Source organism: Papaver somniferum, chromosome 6, assembly GCF_003573695.1.
Source record: "Papaver somniferum cultivar HN1 chromosome 6, ASM357369v1, whole genome shotgun sequence".
Taxonomy (NCBI): Eukaryota; Viridiplantae; Streptophyta; class Magnoliopsida; order Ranunculales; family Papaveraceae; genus Papaver; species Papaver somniferum.
In genome coordinates, this window is record NC_039363.1 from 63,357,439 (window position 1) to 63,367,391 (window position 9,953).

Below are 9,953 nucleotides of genomic sequence, written 5' to 3' on the forward strand. Positions count from 1 at the left end.
AGATTTTGAGAGAATAAACAGTGTTAAATAAGGCACATCTCTTTAATACCCTGTTTTTTGGTGTTGAATGGTTAAATTAGGAAGTATATTTTTTTAACGGGTTTGTTTATCTAATTGTGGATTTGTTTCGATTTTTTATTTGGTGTTTTCGTATTATAGGAATTTCATAGATAGATTGTATGTGAAGCTCAAAAATCAAGTATATCTGGGAAGGCTTCCTAATTGAAACTATGTAACACATAATACTTTACACTCTGTAAGTCAATATTGTTATGAGTCTACCAATTTTCACAGGGTACGTCTATCATATTGTTGGTAAGTTATGTCAATGATTCCTTTGTTATTTTCTGCTAATCATAAATTGCCATCATTGTTTTGATTCTTTTTCTTTTTACTTCATGCGTATAGTCCGTATAGCACAATAACTATACCATACTCAACCAGAAGAATAGAAAATGGATTATTTCATAAATTGAAGGATTCAAAACAATGTGTACATGGACCCTACTACATGCTATACATTTGAGTTGTCGTAGAGGTAGATCCTAAAACGTACTGTTTGGCGCCGTGTCATTAACATGATGTTGAACGAGGAACGGCTTGGCAGCTCGCAAGGTTTTTCTTCAAGATGTTGATAACAAGGTTATTAGTATATTTTTTTAGTAATTTTCTTATGAAGATTCAGATCAATTCAACATTTACAATACTTACTTTCGAATTGGTTGTAACCTTAAATTTGGTCGAACTAACTTTGACTGAGTTCATACTTCTTGCTAAAAGTTGGGTGGTAAAGATGTGGGCGTCCCATGAAACCAATATCGTATCGTAATTCAGTGAATACATATTGGAATGCATGGTGTACAACATGCTAAGCTTATAATCCTACGCAATAGCCTGTACCGCTCCGGCACAGATCATTCCCTAATTTTATAAATACCACTACCATTTACAAACCTTACCAACCTAAAATTAGATTACTTAAATATAGTTTTTTATAAGTTTTCCTCACGTGTTATTCATAAGTCCATAATTCATATGATTTTAATGTCCATTCCATACTTGTTTTAGCTATTTTTCTTGCTTATTTTCGTATTATTACTCTTGTTTTCTCTTATTTGTCTCTATTAGGTGAATCATACAAAAAGGAGCTACAAAGTGTTGAAAATAGCTATGAATAGAATTATTCCAAGTATCCAAGTGCCAAAGTCCAAGAGAAGTGGAAGAAGTGCGACGAAAAGGAGAAAAACACTCAAAATCAAGAGAAGGGCCAAAGACCGATCTTAATTCATTCAAATTAAGAATTTATCACCATTATCTTGAAGATAATTGAAAGATAAAAATAATTCAAAAAGAATGAGGTCATTCCGAGTTGGGATGAAGAAGTTGTGGACAAAACAAGTTTTTATTGAATACCATAGACAGTAAAGTTCGCGGACGGGTTTCATACTTTAATTCCGAAAATTTCTGCTGGAATTTGAAGTTCGCGGACTGGGTTCGCGAACTTAGCAAGTGGAAAACGTGTATTAATACCTTGGAAATCCTAAGGGCACGTTTGGATTCGTTATTTCGGGTCGGGTTCTTGAACCAAACTAAATACGTGAAAACCAAGCAATGTAAACCTATAAAAAGGTATTAGACTATGTGAAATATCATCACATCAAGAGGTCACGAAATTGTAAAGCTTGGAGAGGAGAAAAATCACACGGAGTGAAAGCTAGGGTTTCAGAGCAATTCCCAATCGTAACGATATCTCTAACCTTTTCTTATATCTATATCATGGATGTTTCTACATCCATGAGTAGCTAAACACCTATTGATTGAGGATGAATTCTAAGTTGTAAATAAGATTTGAGTTATTATATTAATCTACTTTGAAGTTCTTCGTATGATTATCATTTGTTTATAATGAATATTTATGATTGATTGGTAGATTGTTTAGGTGGACAACTAAATTGATTTGTTGATTCAATCTATTTCTAGTATTGAGTTAGGAGATAAGTAATCGTCGAATAACCTTTACACAAGTAGAGAACACAAAACCTTGCAGAGGGATTCTGTGGAGCGATTGTGGGTATAAACAACACTAGAAAGTGGACCTTGAGCTAAGAGTCTAACTATTAGGATGAACCTATAAATTCACAAAAGATAAAGCATTCGACCAAATTACACCTTGAGTGAGCTACTACTAGGTGGTTAGGCGAGTAGAATCTGGTATTGGAGAGCTTCCTTACTCAGTGATAAAAGGAATTCAGGGAACAACACTGAGCTAGCTGTTATTCCACGGTTGGTGATAATCTATGATTAACGACGAGTAGGAAATTATAATAACTCATTGGCGGTTTATTAACAAAGAAGGATTCCTCGATCAAATCTCTCTCTATTTATTACAATACAACTTTATTTGATTTGATTATTTATTCTGTTCACAATCTAAAACAAAATCCCCCTTTTGTGACACTTTGACAACTAAAACTCACAGCTCTTCGTGGGAACGTCCTTACTTCCATTATATTACCAGTTAATTGTGTGGAAATAAGATTATTAATTTGTTGAGCCTACAACACCCATCAAATTTTGGCGTCGTTGCCAGGAGCAGTCGGTAGCTTTAGTTGTTATTTTTTTAGTTTTATTATTGTTTTTAGAATTTCTTGTTAGTTTTTAATTTCGTTTTCTAGATTTTTATTTCAGGTACTTAATCTCTGGCACCGAAAGACTGGGAATTCCAGAGGTGCGGAATTCAAACCCGTAAAGGAACGGTACTTCAAGCACGTCAGCAAAGGCAACAGGAAGAACCTTCTACATCAACAATGGTGAACGACGGTGAAAATCCTCCACCACCTCCACCTCCGAAAAGGAAGATGTTGAGAGATTTAACATCCCCATGTTTGGATTCTCAACCACTGTGTATTACTCTGAATGAAACAGTGGAACTTAAGTCAAATCTTCTTCATTGGATTCCAAAGTTCAAGGGACTACCGGGTGAAGATCCTAATCGACACCTGCAGCAGTTTCAGAATACAGTAAGAAGTATGAAAAAAAGCGATGACGATGATGATACAACTTTTCTACAAGCTTTTTCATTTTCATTAACGGACCAAGCAGAATCATGGTTATATTATCTCCCTTCCGGAAGTATTACCACATGGACCGGAATGAAAAAGCTGTTTTTGGAGAAATATTTCCCTGCTTCCAAAGCTGTAGCTATTCGTAAGGAAATCAGTGACATTGTACAAGTCTATGGAGAATCTTTGTATGATTATTGAGAGAGGTGCAAGAGATTGTTGGAGAGTTTTCCACACCATCAGATACCACCACAACTTATCTTCACATACTTCTATGAGGGGTTACTACCGCATGAGAGGCATTTGATTAATGCGGATAGCAGTGGTGCATTGGCTAATAAAACCATCAAGGAGGCTACTAGTTTGATTAAGAGCATGGCTGCAAATACGCAATAATTATATACTAGAGATTCATCGGTGGTTAGAAGAGTTAGTGAGATGGGAGATTCTTCACACATGGAGCAACGAATGAGTAATGTGGAAAAAATGGTACAACGTATAGCATCTGCAGTTGTTTCTTTATATGAAGAGGATGCCGAGATAAATGCTATATTTCCTAATCAGAGGCCAAGGTATGATCCCTACTCTAATACTTATAATCCTGGTTGGAAAGATCATCCAAATTTTAGTTATGCGAATAAGCAAGCTGCAACTCCTAATCCTTATGCGAGACAAGGTGGTTTCCAGCAACAATTCCAACCACAAAAAAAACCTCCAATTGAAGAATCTAAGATTGACATGCTCATCTCCATGTTTCAACAAAGTCAACAGAAGTCTGATCAAAATCAGTTGAAAACTGATAACACTATTAGAGATTTACAATCTCAGATGGGGCAAATGGCGACAAATATGAATCAAATGAAAGCGCAAGCTTCAACAAAGTTTCCATCACAACCTTTTGTGAACTCAAGAGAGCACATTAATGCAGTAACTCTAAGAAGTGGGAGACAAACTGAAGAGCCACATCAACAAAAAGAGGTTAGTAACGACGTCGAAAAGGAAGTAGAAGAGGAAACCGTCCCAAAGGAAAAGCCAACCTCAAACGGGCAACCTAAGGACACAGTTCCCACTTTTACCATACCACCTCCTTTCCCTAGTCGTTTTTCCAAGTCGAAGAAGCAAGCTCAAGACAAGGAGAGCATGGATATTTTCAGCAAGATACACATCAACATTCCATTTATTGAGGCCATCAGAACCGTACCCAGGTATGCCAAGGTTTTGAAGGATTTGTGTACAAGGAAGGATAGGTTGATTGCTAATGAGATTACTCAGGTGGGCGAAAGTGCTACAACTATGTTACTAAAGAAAATGCCTACAAAGTGTGAAGATCCTGGCGATTTCACGGTACCCGTTACCAATGGTAACCGAAGATTCGTGCGTGCTTTGCTTGATTTGGGAGCTTCTATAAGTGTTATGTCAGCCGATGTTTATGATTCTTTGGATATCGGACCTTTAAAAGAGGCAAAGATCATTATTCAATTGGCTAAAAATTCCAATATATATCCTAAGGGAGTCTTGGAGGATGTGTTAGTTCAAGTGAATCAGTTAATCTTCCCGGTTGATTTCTACATTGTGGATACGCACAATGGAGATAATTGTTCATCAACTTCGTTACTTCTTGGGAGACCGTTTATGAAAACTGCAAAGACGAAGATTGATGTTGATAGTGGTGCACTCACCATGGAATTTAATAAGGAGATCATACGGTTCAATATTTTTGAAACCATGCGCTATCCTAGTGATGTTCACTCATCTTTCTCCATTGATGTTATCGGTTCGTTAGCACAACAAATGCTGGATTTGAATAGTGAAGATAAACTTGGAGTTGTGCTACGAAATAACATTGATTTGGACGTTCATGGATAGCCGAACCCGGACGTTAACTTATCCAAAGAGCTAGTGGATATGTGTGGTGCTTTAACATCACTACAAGAATCTAAACCGGGTAATATTTCTTATATTTCTTTACCCGTAACTAATGAGGTTCCATTACCATCTATTACGCAGGGCTAGAGTTGAAGCCGCTTCCAGATCACTTAAAGTACACGTACTTGGGTGATAAAGAAGAACTTCCGGTGATTATTGCAAAGAACCTCACCCCAATACAAGAAGAATGTCTACTTAGGGTTCTGAAAGAGCACAAAACGGCTATTGGTTGGACAATTTCTGATATTAAAGGCATTAGTCCATCCATGTGCATGAATAGAATCCTAATGGAAGATGATTTTAAGACTGTATGTGATGCTCAGCGTAGGCTTAACCCCCAAATGATGGAGGTCGTTAAGAAAGAGATCCTCAAATTACTAAGTGTGGGGGTCATTTACCCAATTTCTGATAGCAAATGGGTTAGCTCGGTACAGGTGGTACCAAAGAAAGCAGGTGTCACTGTTGTTAGAAATCAAGATGATGAACTTGTTCCCACAAGAGTTCAAACAGGATGGAGAGTGTGCATAGACTACAAAAAGCTTAATACCGCAACCCGAAAGGATCACTTTCCTTTTCCTTACATTGATAAGATGTTAGAGAGGTTAGCGGGACACTCACATTATTGCTTTTTGGATGGTTATTCGGGGTACGATCAGATTATTATTGCACTGGAGGATCAAGAGAAGACTACTTTTACTTGTCCTTTTGGTACGTTTGCCTATAGGCGGATGCCGTTTGGTCTTTGCAATGAGCCTGCTACTTTCCAGAGATATATGGTCAGTATATTTTCTGACTATGTGGAACACATCATTGAGGTATTTATGGATGATTTTAGTTTTTATGGTGATTTATTTGATTTTTTTTACAAAATCTTGAACTTGTGCTTAAAAGATGCATAGACACTAATCTTGTTTTAAATTGGGAGAAATGCCACTTTATGGTAAACCATGGTATAGTGCTCGGTCACATTGTGTCCTCTCGAGGGATCGAAGTTGACAAAGCAAAGATAGACTTGATAAGAAACCTACAATATCCCACTTCGGTGAGGGAAATTCGTTCTTTTCTTGGTCATGCAGGTTTTTACAGGCGGTTTATCAAGGATTTCTCCAAAATCTCAATGCCGATGTGAAAATTATTGCAAAAGAAGGTTATTTTTGACTTCAACAAGGAGTGGAAGGACGCCTTTGATAAATTGAAAGAATTATTGACAACTGCACCAATTATCAAGTCACAGGATTGGAGTTTTCCATTTGAATTAATGTGTGATGCAAGTGACTATGCGGTTGGAGCTGTTTTGGTTCAAAGAGTGGACAAGCTGTCCTATGTGATTTATTATGCATCTAGGACCCTAAACGATGCACAAATCAACTATTTTACCACCGAGAAAGAATTTTTGGCTATATTGTTTGCACTAGAAAAGTTTAGATCATACTTGGTGGGTACAAAGGTGATTGTATATTCCGATCATGCAGCACTTCGGTATCTATTTGAAAAAGTGGGGGTCTAACAACACCACCCAATATTTCGCTTAGCAATCTGTATGGACTAACTCCGAAATACTTTCTAGAGAATCAACTAGATAGTCATACTCAATCTAGGTAAAAGTATCTCAAGGAGTTAATATCTCTATCTTGTTTTGATTTACTCAAGCTAATAGAAATCAACGAGTCTTCAATCAAACACAAGGAATAAATTGGATGGTACCAAAGACCAATATCCAAGGATCAATCAATGACAATCAACAACCAAAGGTTAGATTACTCTAATTGATGATCTAACACACGACCTGTATTATTTCAATTATAAAGATAAAACAATTTAATGTGGAAATAGAAATAACACAGAAACCAAAAATTTTGTTAACGAGGAAACCTCAAATGCAGAAAAATCCCGGGACCTAGTCCAGATTGAACACACACTGTATTAAGCCGCTACAGACACTAGCCTACTCCAAGCTAACTTCGTACTGGACAGTAATTGAACCCCAATCAGTCTCCCACCAATCCAAGGTACAGTTGTACTCCCTACGCCTCTTATCCCAGCAGGATACTGCGCACTTGATTCCCTTAGCTGATCTCACCAACAACTAAGAGTTGCTACGACCCAAAATCGCAGGCTTTGACAATAAACAAATCTGTCTCACACAGACAAGTCTATCAAAGTATCAATCTGTCTCCCACAGATAAACCCTAAAGGTTTTGTTCCGTATTTTGATAATAATCAAGGTGAACAGGAACCAATTGATAATCCGGTCTTATATTCTCGAAGAACAGCCTAGAGTTATCAATCACCTCACAACAATCTTAATCGTATGGTAGCGAAACAAGATGTTTCGGAATCACGGACAATGAGACGAAGATGTTTGTGACTACTTTTTATATCTTCCCTATCAGAGATATCAATCTCAAGCCAATCAATCTGATTGTACTCGTACGATAGAAGATGCAAGATCAGATCACACAACTACGATAAAAGTAGTTACGGTCTGGCTTCACAATCCCAATGAAGTCTTTAATTCATTAACCTGGTGTTGATAGTGGTTTTTAGCTTAGGGTTAAAATCTTAAAAACTTAGTCAGACAGTGACGTCACACTTGAGTAGTAATGTCGCCACTAGCACATTTATTGAACCATTCAACATGACTGCATAAAATTATCGGGGTACCTTTTTTTACGTATATTCCATGCTCCACGGCAGAGCCCTCGGTACATCTCCGCATCCACGCATGCTAGCCAAACGTGCCAATGGCATGCCATGCCAGCCACATCTCCGCGCCAAAGGGTTGCCAACCATGCCAGCCGCACCACTGTGCCAATGGCATGCCATGCCAGCCACATCTACGCGCAAAAGGAATGACGACCATGCCAGCGGCACCACCGTGCCAATGGAATGCCATGCCAGCCACATCTCTGTGCCAAAGTCATGTCGACCATGCGAGACGAACCACCGTGCTAATGGCATGCCATGCCAGCCACATCTCCGCGCCAAAGGCATGCCGACCATGCCAGCCGCACCATGATGAGTGCTAAAAAGTGCATATTTATATATATTTTTCTTGGTAATTAACTCATCTTTTGTGCTCTAATTCTCCAATTTTAACCCATATTCTGTATTTTCATTGTTTTCAAGAATAAATATTTTTATTAATTAATTTTGCATTTTTAGGTAATGAATAAAGTTTGGATGAATAGCGGAGCGGAAAAGAGCAGAAAAGCGGTGAAAAGCCGGGAGGAATTACACAAGGAAGCCGCGAAGAATGTTATGCACAAGACCAAAAGGATAGAAGTGGGCTTGAAGAGGAAGAATTGTTCTTAAAGAAGATATGGGCTTGGAATACCCAAGGCCCAAAACCCTCACCCAAATCCATTTCATATATCCATATCCGTTTCCCTTTCTAGCCGTCAGATTGGATCATCTCAGCATCCTACGGTCGCAGCATCGTCAGTGCATCAAACTCTGAAGTTCCTGTCTAACACTACAACACCTAACTCCATCTCAGACCGTCAGTTTTGATGTATCCCAGATCCAAAGGTCGCTTCATATCCATTTCCATCGAGCCGTTGGATCATTATTTCATCTTTTCATCCTACGCCTTTCACCATCCAAACATCAAGACTTGATGAGTCTGCTCAACACCCAAGAACCCAAATCTATTAACCCAACCAAACACCCCATACTCCAAAAATATCGAACCCATCTTCTTCTCCTCCCTTCTCTGCACAGCGACGCTGTCGCCATCACCACCACCTGCTCCGTCTGCCACCATCACATCCACCACCAAAGCCATCATGGCTCCTACCAACTAAACCCATCCCCTATATCACGTCCTATATCCCTCTCAACGACTAATTTCACCCATTTTCACACCTCTAATCCCTAGATGTGGATTTGGTGAACTAAGTTGATGAGATGGATGTAATTGAAGCATGGGAAGGAGCAGAAGACGATAAGGAAGCATGGGTCGAGACTATTGGGAAGAAATCAGAGCTGTTAGGTGAGTAATTTCGATTCCTATTTCTCAACAGGAAACCCTAATTTTACAAATTGGGGATTCTTAGGAATTGATGATTACAACTAGAAATAGAGGCATGGGTGAGTGTTATTGAGTAGATTCAGTGACATTAGGTAGGATTATTTTGATTTAATTTTGATTTTCACCAAACCCTAGTTTTTCTGATTTGGGAATATTTTGGGGGAATTGTAATTGACTATAAATTAGAGTCTTGGGGTGTTGTATATTGCATGCCTGGACTAGCCAGTGCTTCACCCAAGAGGACTGGAATAGCCAGTGCCTCAAGGGTTAGTTTTTACTTTAAATGATGTTGTACATTTCAATTGTTTTTATCCTATCCATGCTTTGATCTTGTTGTGCTTGAATTGTCTAGGATTGAACATCCTTTTAGGTTGTTAAAACACTAAGCAAGCTTCTCTGCGAGTAGTTGCAGTGTGAGAGCCCCAATTACTACAAGGTTTAGAATTATCTTAGTGCCTTTAGCCTCCTTTCTAGACCAACCCTTAGATGAACAACCGGCTTTGAACCGCAACTGTCATCTAGTTATTCAGAAAGCCTAGAAGCTGACTGATAACTAACAAGGGACAAGAACATAGCTGGAGGACCTGCTTTTGTTTCTTTATCACTGCCCTTGGCTCACAACCTTGGTTTGTTTATCTTTGTTTCAATGCTTCTTATTCACTGCCACTGAATTTCACTTTCTTTGTTCTCTGTCACTGTTACCTCATTGCTTTAGTTACTGCCTTGTTAATTTAGGTAACTTGCTTCATTACTTCAATTCACACCCAAGTCTCTGTGGTTCGACCCTGCCTTGCACACTCACTACAACAGACCCTGTGCACTTGCAGGTATCATTTCTGTGACTCTTTTAGAGAGCCACCAATTTTTTGGCGCCGTTGCCGGGGACTGGTGTTGTGTAGTTGAAAGAAAAAAAAATAAATTGCTCTTGCCTT